This window comes from Mercenaria mercenaria, chromosome 9 (genome assembly GCF_021730395.1).
Source record: "Mercenaria mercenaria strain notata chromosome 9, MADL_Memer_1, whole genome shotgun sequence".
Taxonomy (NCBI): Eukaryota; Metazoa; Mollusca; class Bivalvia; order Venerida; family Veneridae; genus Mercenaria; species Mercenaria mercenaria.
This window is the reverse complement of record NC_069369.1, coordinates 36,350,404-36,364,429: the sequence shown is the minus strand read 5'-3', so window position 1 is coordinate 36,364,429 and position 14,026 is coordinate 36,350,404.

Below are 14,026 nucleotides of genomic sequence, written 5' to 3'. Positions count from 1 at the left end.
AATAAGTTATAAAAAGGTAGGGTACCCCTTTACTGTAGTGGCTTATTCCAGTTACCTTTCAAATCTATTAATAAAAGCGACAGGTCACTCCTAAATGCTAGTAAAATGTTAGCTTTAATAATTACCAGACATGTCCTACTTCTGCTGTTTTACGCGAAAATGTTAATGTTTAAGACGAAAAATCTCAAGTGCATATAGTGGGAATCGAATCCGAGTCGCCCGGATGCTATTCCTGGGCCACATTGTCGACACACATCACCCTTGTTACCCGGATAATACAAAATGATATGATAATTCCAAAATACTACAAATTGGATGAACTGTCAAACTTGGTAAGGACATTGTTTATTTTCAATATTTTCTAATTACTCATTCTGATCGTTTAAAGTGTTATAACTGATTCAAAATAGTTTACAAGCTGTACCATTTGCACTAAACAATTTGCATATGGGACTTATTATTCACTTTGGAAACCCTTTAACAATGTTTACATTTTGCTTTTGAGAACGAGTTTGGCGATTCAAGCCGTTGTCAACCTCATTTTATGGACTTTCGGTAATAAATGTTATTTTGTAATTTTCAGTTAATATATAAACAATGATATGAACATGTTAGGAAGTTTTTATCTTAGATGAAATCACCCAAATTTACAAATATATAAGCATATGTATTAGTCGATGGATACCGACCAAAGTGTTCGCAGAAATTTTGAAGATAAAGCCCAAAATGTTATATGGATAATTGTCAACATTGTAAACTGACACGAAAAAGAAACACAACAAGTATTGTAATAGTCAATATTTATAACCTACTGATGTTTAGCCATACAAATTTATATGTGTAATCAAAGTAAACATAACAGAAAAAAAAATTATCATCAAAAAAAATGAATATCGTCTGAGATTATGTTTCTTTCCATGCTTCAACGTCAGTGCAGTCAATAACGCGTATAGCCACCATTTCTCTCTATGACAGCCTATACAAGGGTGGACTTGAAGGTGGAATTTATTGTTGCCCATACTATGACTCTGCCACCATTGTACGGATAAAACTCACGCACACAGTTATTTGCGAAATGTTCGTTGCGGCGTCTGTATATTCTGACCTATCCGTCAGCGTGATGGAGATTAAATCTTGAATCGTCGCTAAATACGACAGTTCTCCACTGACGTCGTCGGTTATTTAGAGCCCAGCGTTGCTTTTCTTGACGATGACAAGAGCCTGACATCGAATTGGGTGACGGAAATGAATCCCGCGTTTACGCAAACAATCTATGACTGTGTCACGGTGAATTGGTCGTCCGGGATTTTCAATTACAACATGTGACGTGGATTGCGACGTCACAAAGCTGTCACGTAAATGACGTTGACGTATCATATTATCTTGATGTTTGCTTGTCAGACGCGGTGTAACTGAACGTGGACGGTCACCAGCTGTTACTGTAATGTTAACACGTTCAACTAACGTCAAATTTATTAATTTTGAAACATTGTATCTGCGAAATTCCACAGGTTAAAAGTCCCAAAATTCGATTTCTCTCTGCCATATTTAGCCTTGGTATTTGAATAAGAAATTTAATCGGTGTTGAGTATACTCCTTGTAAATGAGGCAATGTACAGATTAACTTTATGCATCGAGGCGTGTCTGCACTTTTAGGGCATAACAATACTGCGGTAAACACCAAAAATAGCGCTTAAGTCACGCACGCCTAATTGGCGTTGAATTATACACAGCAAAGTTTATATTGATTCGCCTCGTGCATTTTGTGCAGCGGCATTTAGATGACCGGAAGCGAAATATGAAATTTAAGTATTGATGTATGCTTTTAAAACGAAATGGTGAGGAAATATAATTGTTGCGTTTATTTTTCGTGTAAGTTTAGTTTGATATTTAGTTTGATATTTGCATATGGTGTTCTTCAGGTAGAATTTTGTATATTAGATAAGTATCCGCACGAAATGTGGTAACTTATTGCTGTAGCATGCTCAATGCAATGTATTATACACGTAGTCAGTAAGAGAGGTCTTGGTGTACCAATATGTACACCTAGGTATTCAGAATGTGAACAGGGTTTGTGCTATTTGTGCTATTACTGATTATAAAAGGTAGTTGACAATCAAATACATGTATGTATTTTATATGCAAATACATGTATGTATTTTATATGGAATATGGAGACCGTGGGGTAAAAAGGGACAGCGGGGGAAAATAATACTTATGCACATGTGTACTTGATACCAGGAAGGTGTAAGTTGTACACTGCATTATCCATGGCCATTTTTGGCTATTATCCATTTTTCATACACAGATCAATATAAATGGTTTTGACATTAAAACGGCAAAATAAACAACTTACTGTAAACTATGACAGATAGTGAAATGGTAGAGTCGTATATACAGTAAATTACAAGCATGAAAAACAATTCTAAATACTTTTTATGATTTTTCAAACTAAACTTACATTTTTGTAAACTATTTAACATATTGTGTATTGTATTCACAAAAATACAGTAAAATAGTTTGAGTTCCATGGAAACAAATCGCCATTCGTTCTTTTTGCAACTTCTGGGGGTTAAAATCACTTATCAAGCCACAGCAACTTTACCGAAAAACGTGAACTTTTCAAAATTGTTCATCGGCCATTTTATAGCATGTTGGAGTTATCACATCATTTTGTATTATCCGGGTAACAAGGGTGCACATACGCAGTTGTAGGAGATTAAATTTAAAGTCATGCGTAAGCGACCGTAACAATGCAGAAGAATCATGAGAAGTCCGTGCATGTCACGGTGCACACGTGATTGACTCCGTGAATAGTCTATGTGAAAACTTTCCGACCAATTTTACCAAAAATTGAAAATTGATCCAAACATGACTTTGATGTAAAGTTTTAACATTCAATTCTAAGCAGGTCTTGATATTGCTTGAAAGTTAATACGGGCATACTCTTCCGCCGAAGTGGAGAAAAATACTTCATGAAACGGCACATTTTATGGAACATAAAAAAAAATGCATTTTTGAAAATAACCCCTTTAAATGTCCGTGATTTATTCCGGACGTGTCTGAAAAGTTTAGACATATTGGTGGGAAACTGGTCAAAGTACGTTTTCTGAACAGTGTTCTAATTTTGTTGAATGTCGTTAATTCATATCAAATTAACGGTTGACATTTTTATGCCTTTAGATATTACTATATATTTTGCACTGCACAAAGTTTTGTCGACCTAACAGTCTTTCTTTGTGTAAAACTTCCTGGATTCTGTATTTGTATTGACTTTACATCCACATGTAACTGTCAACTTCTTTACGTGGATCAGATGTGGAGGACCAGAATGGCTTTAAACGAAAGAGTGTTTATTGTTTAATTTAATATCCAAATCGTTCCCATGTCACTGAAAACAGAGGCCTCGAACTACAAACCTCTTACTTAGTAGTACTCATTACTTTCATTGTCAAGAAGATAGAAGGTTTTAATATTTTCTCGGTTTTTGGTACATTTCGTTGTGTCTTCTTGGCGCGCGACTGTTCAGGGTATATTTGGGTCGAATTAATTTGCCTTGATCAGGGAAATACAAGAACAACAGAAAAAAACGCAAAAGTTTCAATATCTCTAGGAAAGTGCTAACATTTATGTTTTATATAATTCATATTTTTTATTTTGTTTACCTATATATCAACAATACGATCACGCCTGCGTACAATTTTACCTGTTTTCCTGTGGTAAAAAAAGCTAAACTTAAATTATACAATGTCATCTATCACACAAAAATGTCAAGATCGTATGGGTATTAACATTTCCTAAATAAAAAGTTATCAAAACTTTAGTGTTTTCTATTGTTCCTATGTTATCCTCGTTACACAGATTGGTGTATATCAAGAAAAGAAAAATAAATAAATAAATAATGAATAAACGAGAAATTAACTGCTAACAAGTTTTTTTTTAATTTTAAAAATATTTGATTGCTCTTTGTTTCATACACAAAATAATACAAGTATATCATCTGAACACAGAACAAACAAAAACGCAAAATAAAACAACAACAATTGAATCGGGCTACAAATTATTTCAACATCGGCATACACAGCCATTCACACAATGTTAACTTTCACCTTTATAAATGAACATTTTCAACCATGGTTAATAAATATATGCATTGCCAGTTTCTAAACCGTTTAAATACAAGTAACCCAAGGAACAAAAAAGGGGGGTAGGAAATAGTCTCTTATCTAAGATTACCCCGACCCCTCATATCGAACCGAATGACACTCTGGTTGGGGCGTTCGTCCGCCAATCGAGCGATCATAGGTTTGGTGTCCGGTACGGTCACTCTATTCGTGATTAAAATGTTTCAGTGGGACATTTATAAGTTACTGTGGACAAAGGGTTTATGCTTGTAAAAAATTAAATGTTGATGAAAACGGGTGTAAAACCCCAACACAGATAATATTTACTCCCGGCTAATTCTGACTTTTAAGCTGGTCGAAATATACATAGTCAAAACGACATGAATTTAACGACAGACGTTATAAGTGTACGTGCATTCAATAAATGAACAATTGCATTTATGCATTTGATAACATTGACATAGGTTGGTATAAGCCGGTTCTCAACAACCTTCAAATAATGAAACCCCGGGTCCACCCCCGCAGCTCCTCTCAGACAAGGCTTTAGTTAAGAGTTTTCCCGGAATGAAAAATTCCGAAAATGGCCCGAAACCAACTTTGAGAGTTTTCCCGGAATAGCCACTATGCTGGCCCCCAATAGACCGCCACCCTCTACAACGGCCATCCGGTCTCAACCCTAGATAAAGGTCCCATAGGGACCTCCTATTAACTGCTGGAACGATTTTAGGCCACCCCCAGCCCACCCCCGCCTCACACCTCGATCCGGGTTCCTCCAAACAAGAGTTTTCCCGGAATGGCGGCCACCCGTGCCTGGTGGGGGACAACCCTCTCTAAAACGGCCACCCGGTCCGATCCGCTAATAAAGGTCTGGGCGGAGCTGGGGCGCCCAAACTGGAAAAAATGAAAAATTCCGAAAATGGCCTGAAACCAACTTTGAGACCTGCTCACGAGTAAACAAGAGTTTTCCCGGAATAGCCACTATGCTGCCCCCCCCATAGACCGCGACCCTCTACAACGGCCACCCGGTTCAACCCTAGATAAAGGTCCCATAGGGACCTCCTATTAACTGCTGGAACGATTTTAGGCCACCCCCGACCCACCCCCGCCTCACACCTCGACCCGGGTTCCTCCCAAACAAGAGTTTTCCCGGAATGGCGGCCACCCGTGCCTGGTTGGGGACAACCCTCTCTACAACGGCCATCCGGTCCGATCCGCTAATAAAGGTCTGGGGCGGAGCTGGGGACCCCCAAACTTTCCACGTTTCCCAAATCTACCTTGTGCGAAGGATTGATACATAAATCTAGTTTCATTGGGATTGTCTATACGGAGCCAGGAAATCCGATTTCATCGCAAGCAACTTCTTGTCAATATTTATTCCTATCTTCACTTCGATAATCATTAAAAATAACCCATTAAACCATTTACATGTAACCGTCTGGAACATCGCGATTTTTCTACTTTAATTTTCATAACGAGTAAATCAGGGGAATTAACTACATCAAACTTGTTAAAACTTACTTTACCATGAGCTGATATGTATTGATATGGATGTCTATTGTGAAGAAAGGGAAACAGAATATCTAATGTTAGCAACATAAACTAGTGTAACAACTTATTAACTGCTGTAACTGCTGACAGTAGTAGCAGTTAACTGCTGTAACTGCTGGCAGTAGCAGCAGTTAACTGCTACTACTACTGCTGCTACTGCTAACTTCACGCCGATGCAATCGGCGTGAAGTTGGCAGTACAGCAGTAGCAGCAGTAGGAGCAGTTAACTGCTGCTACTGCCAGCAGTAGAAGCAGTTAACTGCTGCTACTGCCAGCAGTTACAGCAGTTAACTGCTTCTACTGCTAGCAGTTACAGCAGTTCATTGCGTGTCGCAGTTATCTACCAGCAGTTACAGCAATTGATCGTGTGTACTTACACCAGTTAACTGCTACCACTGCCAGCAGTTACAACAATTAACAGAGCTGTATTATCAGTTATGATGAGAATGGCATTTATAAGGTATTTATTTTGTCAGTGTCCTACAATAATACTCCCAGCAGTTAAATTGTGTATCTAAAATCAGTTTTACCAGTTTCTTTCAGATGTATATTAGGACCTCAGACCTACTCTTCCCGCTTATACATTTGTCCGTATCGTTTAAAGATCATTGAAGCGTTCTTAATCTATTTATATCTTCAAACTTATAAACCAAGTCTCGTGCAATTTCAGATATTCACTTTTTGTCACAAAGTTACTCAGTTAATGGTCATTTCTTTTACGGGCATTGCCAAAGACTTGTTATGTTCTGTTGCTAAATGTTATGTCCAATGATTTTACATTTGTCCTTCTTTCACGATAATGAGGCGGGAAAAGTGCCGAGTCGAGATTCGAACACACCTCAGCCCGTTACAGATTTTCATTTCTTTGGGTATGTCACTGCCAGCAGTTACATATTGTCACTTACTGCAGTTTGTGGAGTTTTCTATATGATATTGAAAGCTGTTGAAATACGAATTTTTGAGGATTTTGTTGTTATATTTCCTATAGCAGTTAAATGACAATATTTGGTATCAGTGTCAGACAGATGTTACTGCCACAGCTATAATGTTTCTATGATACGCTTCATACAGTTTCCTGTATATCCTTAGGACGGCCAGCTATGGTGGCTGATTTCTGCCAGTGTCGTTCTGTCGTTTTGGCGCCCCCGCCATAACAAAAGAACGACGTTTTCCTCTTTTGGCGTTGTTTCGTTCCCTCGTTATGGCGCCCCCGCCAAAACGACATAACGAAGAATGCAACGCGACAGAACGAAAGAACGACACTTATAAACGGCGCCCTAAAAAAACGTCGTCTTGGCGTTCTGTCGTTCTGGCGCCCCCCGCCACAACGACGGAACGAAACAACGCCAAATGTGAAAACATCGTTCTGGCGTCCTGGCGCGTTCCGGTAGAGCATGCGCAGTATTGTCATGTTTCGGCAGAGTAACTCGGAGTTACTCCATTTTAGCGGAGACCGCCATTTGGGTTGTTCCTAATCCCCATATCGTACCCGTACCGTACATTCATATTCGGCAATTTTCGATTTTCTCGGAGTGTGGCGGAAACACACACAAAAAAGAAAGAAACAAAAAGAAACAAAAATCTATTTTAGACATATTTAAGGGGCTGTTGTTGTGATCTTAGCCGATTTCATCATGTTCATGATATGTATATAATTTAATGTCATTTTGAAAATAGTATCTTAAAGTTCATTATGTTTGCTGCTAACTGATGACCCAGTTTTTTGTCAAATTTAAACATGTAGTTCACAAAGGGAGTGGATATAACCACAGTCATGTTTTCTTATATTATTCTTTTCTACCAAAGCTAGAATGAATGCATTGAATAAAAAAAATATTTACTTATGTTTAGAGTAAAAATATGACTAAGATGTTTTAAGTATTTGACCGTATACATATTTAACACTAGATAAAAACTTCCACCGTTTTTTATCGGTATGTTTATTGTTTCCAAATTTGAATAATGTGAGTATTATAACTGGATATATCTATTAAGTCGCTGTTATTTTCAACTTAAGCTTGAAACAAAACCGGGTGATATGAATGAAATGAATTCGAAGTGTGAAATATGAAAGGTAGGTGCCGTTTCCAAACTTTTATGGATTCCATGAAAAAGTGTATCTATCTATTTATGAAACAGTAGAAATGGGCTTAAGCAAAATACGAAAAATATAATCACACTGCGCATGCTCTACCGGAACGCGCCATAACGAACTCTTTTGGCGTTGTTTCGTTCCGTCGTTGTGGCGGGGGCGCCAGAACGACAGAGCGCCAATACGACGATTTTTAGGGAGCCGTTTATAAGTGTCGTTCTTTCGTTCAGTCGCGTTGCAATCTTCGTTATATCGTTTTGGCGGGGGCGCCAGAACGAGGGAACGAAACAACGCTAAAAGAGGAAAACGTCGATCTTTCGTTATGGCGGGGGAGCCAGAACGACAGATTGAGACAACGCCAAAAGAGGAAAACGTCGTTCTTTCGTTATGGCGGGGGCGCTGGCAGAAATCAGCCACCATAGCCAGCACATATTTATGCAACTTCGCCGGGTATATGTATGTTTTTGACAACACAGAAAATGACGTCACTCGACCGTTAGCTATTTCTGGAAGTAAATAAAATGAAAGTAGAAATGCTAAACTTGAAAACGAAAGCCGGATTTTGATTCGTAGATAGTCAAGGGTCACGCGCAGGGGTCACCCCGTTTACATGTATGCGCGTGGACTTTTTTTTTTTTGCTATTGGGGAGCTAATTTTCAGCACTTTTTTACGAATTGAAATTACCTGGGATTTAGTACAGCATGTCAGCTTTTAATCTATGAAAAAAGTATTTGTGCTCCGGATAAACACAAATCCCACAGGGGTAAGTAACGGACCAAGGGTACATTGATGATTTTCGAACTTCATCAAATCGCTCAAAATGTCATTTTTGATGTTGTCTGAGAGTGTCAGTATATGCCTCAGATGTAAGATATAACCGTATTTGAGAGCTGCAGACCTAGACATTTCAGAAATATTTTCAAAATAAGTTTACTGTAATAAATTTAAAATAAAAAATGTTTTTTCTACGGAAGCGTGAAAGGGCCATCAGACGCCAATACGTTTTAGTACGTTATGGCTGCGGAAAGGATATGTTACTACAGGTAGTTAAATGATGCCAGCAATAAAATAAGAGCAGTATCGTGACCTTTCTTACCATTTTACTGCCAGCAGTTAAATTGTTTATGAGAAGTTTACCAGTCTCCTATATACGTAACTGCCAGAATTTAAATATTACTTAAAACAATTTACCAGTTTCATATATGTTATGATTTATGAGAGCAGTTTACCAGGTTTTATTTTATACCTTTTATTGCTAGCAATTTAACTGGTTTAAACGAGCAGTTTAAAATTCACCTATACTTTTTGTAATACCAGCATTTAAATGGTTTACAAGTCTCTTTTATGTTTCTGCCAGGAGTTAAGCGGTGTATGAGAGCAGGTTACTAGTACCAGACTCCTGTCACTACCAACAGTGAAATGACCAATGAAAGCAGTTTTCGAGTTTTCTGTATGTCAGCATTCAAATAATTACATATTATAAGACCAATATACCAGTTTTCTACATGTATAACTACCGAGATGAAATGTATATTGAAAGCGATCAAGTTATCAGGCTCCTGTTACTGCTAGATGTAAAATGTTTAATGACAGCAATTAACAAGGATCCTGTTACGACATCGAAAGCATTAAACAGTTTCGTCCAAATTTCTTGAAAGAAAGCTTCAACCCATCATCTTCAACCCAGTGTTCCCCAAAACAAGACTTTTCCAGGCAAAAACCGCCCGACCTCGACCCGGGTTTCTCCCAAACAAGAGTTTTCCCGGAATGGCGGCCACCCGTGCCTGGTGGGGGACAACCCTCTCTACAATGGCCACCCGGTCCGATCCAAAACTCAAGGTCTGGGGCGGAGCTGGGGGCGCCCAAACTGAAGAAAATGAAAAATTCCGAAAATGACCTAAAACCAACTTTGAGACCCGCTCACGGGTAAACAAGAGTTTTTTTTGAATAGCCACTACGCTGGCCACCCATAGACCGTCACCCTCTACAACGGCCACCCGGTCTCAACCTAAACTCAGGATCCCATAGGGACCTCCTATTAACTGCTGGAACGATTTTAGGCCACCCCCGACCCACCCCCGCCTCACACCTCGACCCGGGTTTCTCCCAAACAAGAGTTTTCCCGGAATGGCGGCCACCCGTGCCTGGTGGGGGACAACCCTCTCTACAATGGCCACCCGGTCCGATCCAAAACTCAAGGTCTGGGGCGGAGCTGGGGGCGCCCAAACTGAAGAAAATGAAAAATTCCGAAAATGACCCAAAACCAACTTTGAGACCCGCTCACGAGTAAACAAGAGTTTTCCCGGAATAGCCACTACGCTGGCCACCCATAGACCGTCACCCTCTACAACGGCCACCCGGTCTCAACCCAAACTCAGGATCCCATAGGGACCTCCTATTAACTGCTGGAACGATTTTAGGCCACCCCCGACCCACCCCCGCCTCACACCTCGACCCGGGTTTCTCCCAAACAAGAGTTTTCCCGGAATGGCGGCCACCCGTGCCTGGTGGGGGACAACCCTCTCTACAATGGCCACCCGGTCCGATCCAAAACTCAAGGTCTGGGGCGGAGCTGGGGACCCCCAAACTTTTCGCTTCTACCAAATCTACATGATGCGATAGAACCTCCCCGGTAGCCTAGTGGTAGAGCGTCCGCCTCGAGAGCAGGATGTCGTGGGTTCGATCCCTGGCAGCGTCATCCCAAAGACGTAAAAAATGGTACTAGCAGCTTCCGCTTTAATATAATAGTGCTAGGTCTGGTCAGCCCGGTGTCAGTATAATGTGACTGGGTGGGAAATCATGCCACGTGTCTACGGCGTGATATTCCAGTGAGGCAGCACTATAAAGGTGGGCATTGTGCTCACTGGTACAAGTAGACACCGTCTTTTATATGACTGAAGAAATGTTGAAAAAGACGTTAAACCCGAACACACACACACACACACACACACACACACACATAATGCGATAGATGGAGTCCTAAAATCTAGTTTAGTTTCTTTACGGAGCCAGGAAATTCGATTCCACAGCAAGCAACTGTTTGTTAATATTTATTCCTATCTTCACGTCAATAATTATGTCTCCCCCAGGAGACATATTGTTTTTGCCCTGTCCGTCCGTCCGTCCGTCCTTCCGTCCGTCCGTCCGTCCGTACGTCACACTTTATTTCCGAGCAATAACTGGAGAACCATTTGACCTAGAACCTTCAAACTTCATAGGGTTGTAGGGCTGCTGGAGTAGACGACCCCTATTGTTTTTGGGGTCACTCCGTCAAAGGTCAAGGTCACAGGGGTCTGAACATTGAAAACCATTTCCGATCAATAACTAGAGAACCACTTGACCCAGAATGTTGAAACTTCATAGGATGATTGGTCATGAAGAGTAGACGACCCCTATTGATTTTGGGGTCACTCCGTCAAAGGTCAAGGTCACAGGGGCCTGAACATTGAAAACCATTTCCAATCAATAACTAGAGAACCACTTGACCCAGAATGTTGAAACTTCATAGGATGATTGGTTATGAAGAGTAGACGACCCCTATTGATTTTGGGGTCACTCCGTCAAAAGTCAAGGTCACAGGGGCCTGAACATTGAAAACCATTTCTGATCAATAACTAGAGAACCGCTTGACCCAGAATGTTGAAACTTCATAGGATGATTGGTCATAAAGAATAGATGACCCCTATTGATTTTGGGGTCACTCCATCAAAGGTCAAGGTCACAGGGGCCTAAACATGGAAAACCATTTCCGATCAATAACTAGAGAACCACTTTACCCAGAATGTTGAAACTTCATAGGATGATTGGTCATAAAGAATAGATGACCCCTATTGATTTTGGGGTCACTCCGTCAAAGGTCAATGTCACAGGGGCCTAAACATGGAAAACCATTTCCGATCAATAACTAGAGAACCACTTGACCCAGAATGTTGAAGCTTCATAGGATGATTGTACATGCAAAGTAGATGACCTCTATCGATTTTGGGGTCACTCCATTAAAGGTCAAGGTCACAGGGGCCTGAACATTGAAAACTATTTCCGGTCAGTAACTTGAGAACCACTTCACCCAGAATGTTGAAACTTAATAGGATGATTGGTCATGCAGAGTAGATGACCCCTAACGATTTTGGGGTCACTCTGTGAAAGGTCAAGGTCACAGGGGCCTGAACATTGAAAACCATTTCCGGTCAGTAACTTGAGAACCACTTGACCCAGAATGATGAAACTTCATAGGATGATTGGTCATGCAGAGTAGATGACCCCTAACGATTTTAGGGTCACTCTGTTAAAGGTCAAGGCCACAGGGGCCTGAACATGGAAAACCATTTCCAATCAATAACTTGAGAACCTCTCGACCCAGAATGTTGAAACTTCATAGGATGATTGAACATGCAGAGTAGATGACCCCTATTGATTTTGGGGTCAGTCTATTAAAGGTCAAGGTCACAGTGGCCTGTTCATGTAAAATCATTTTTTGGAAATAACTTGAGAACCACTTGACCTACAATGTTGAAACTTAATAGGATGATTGGACATGCAGAGTAGATGACCCCTATTTATTTTGAGGTCACTTGATCAAAGGTCAAGGTCACAGGAGCCTGAACAGTGACTTGAGAACCACTAGGCAAAGAGTGTTGAAATTTAGCGGGATGACTGGACATGCCAAGTAGATGATCTCTATTGCAGCTAACCATCAGTGTCTCTTTGACTTTCGCTCCTGACCCCTATTGACTTCTTGCCTATAGGACTTTGCATTGGGGGAGACATGCGCTTTTTTACAAAAGCATTTTCTAGTTTTAAAATATATCTCATTGAATATATATGCCTTTAAAATAGACGTACTCCTTTTATTTAGAAAACGTGCCCAGGCCAAATACGAAACCATGATTTATCATACATGACATTGTATGTATCTAGAAAAGCGCGCGTTTTTCAACTTTCATTTTCATAACGAGCAAATCAAGGGAATTAATTACATCAAACTTGTTGAAACTACTTTACCATAGGCGTAGGAGCAAGGAAGGGGGAGGGGTGGGGGTGGAGGGGGTAGGTAGTGCACCCCTCTCTCCAATTTGTACAAAAAGGAAACATTTAGATGCACTGAATGTACTAATAGGGATTTACTTGATGTGATGTATATTGCAAAGAAGGTGAAGGTTTTTATTTACACAAAATACTTGATGTCATCAACATCATCAAACTAGTGTAACAGCTTATTAACTGCTGTAACTGCTAGCAGTAGGAGCAGTTAACTGCTGTAACTGTTGGCAGTAGGAGCAGTTGACTGCTGTAACTGCTGGCAGTAGGAGCAGTTAACTGCTGGCAGTAGCAGCAGTTAACTGCTCCTACTGCTGCTGCTGCTGTACTGCAAACTTCACGCCGATGTTAAACAATCCAATATCAGTGTATATAACGTTGACAAATAAGTTTCAATATATATCTTATTAAAGGTTACTCTAGCCTTAAGTCTTTCGCTACTTGAGTCGTCTACTATAAAGAACATGTGTCGTCTGCTAGAAGCAACACTAATTGTCATGCTATGAATCTTCTTATATCACGTGGATATTATTCTTAACTGCAGATACCGAAATTATTAGTTTGTAAACTAAAATAAATACCACTCAATATTACGTTCCTTTATCAATCACTCGACATGCTCAGGAAAAATCAAATATCAAATAAAGTGCTTTTCACAAAACCAGTTGTCTATACCAACAGCAGCTTTCGGTGTGCTTGTCACATTTACGTTGTTTCAAATAAATCGACAGAACTCGGTTCTCTAACCCTGGGTTTCAAACCAGTATAGATTAGCCCTCCAACAGTCGCATGGTTATGTCGGCAACAAAACGTGTATCTGTCACCCATTTATACAACTACAACTCGCGCCGCATAAATTATAATTCTTGAGTAATTTAGCAGCTTACCTTGTTGATAACAGCTGATTACCATGTTAACGCAAGGGTTCGATAGGACAATGCACATCTGGTGACCGGCCTCGTTAGGGTACCAGCAAGGTAGTTCTACTGGCACTATTTTTCCATCAAATAACATTTTCTTCCTATTGATACAATAAATAGGCACATTGTTTTTTTTCTTGGGTTTCTCACCAATACTTATTTACATCGAGCTGAGCATTTTTCAACTTTCTTAAAAATGAAAAGATACTTATACCATGTTTACTCTTTACTGAATAAATTTAAAGTTCGTATAAATATGTTACAATTTGTAAATCCGCGTCTGAAATTCACATAGCGGTGATCA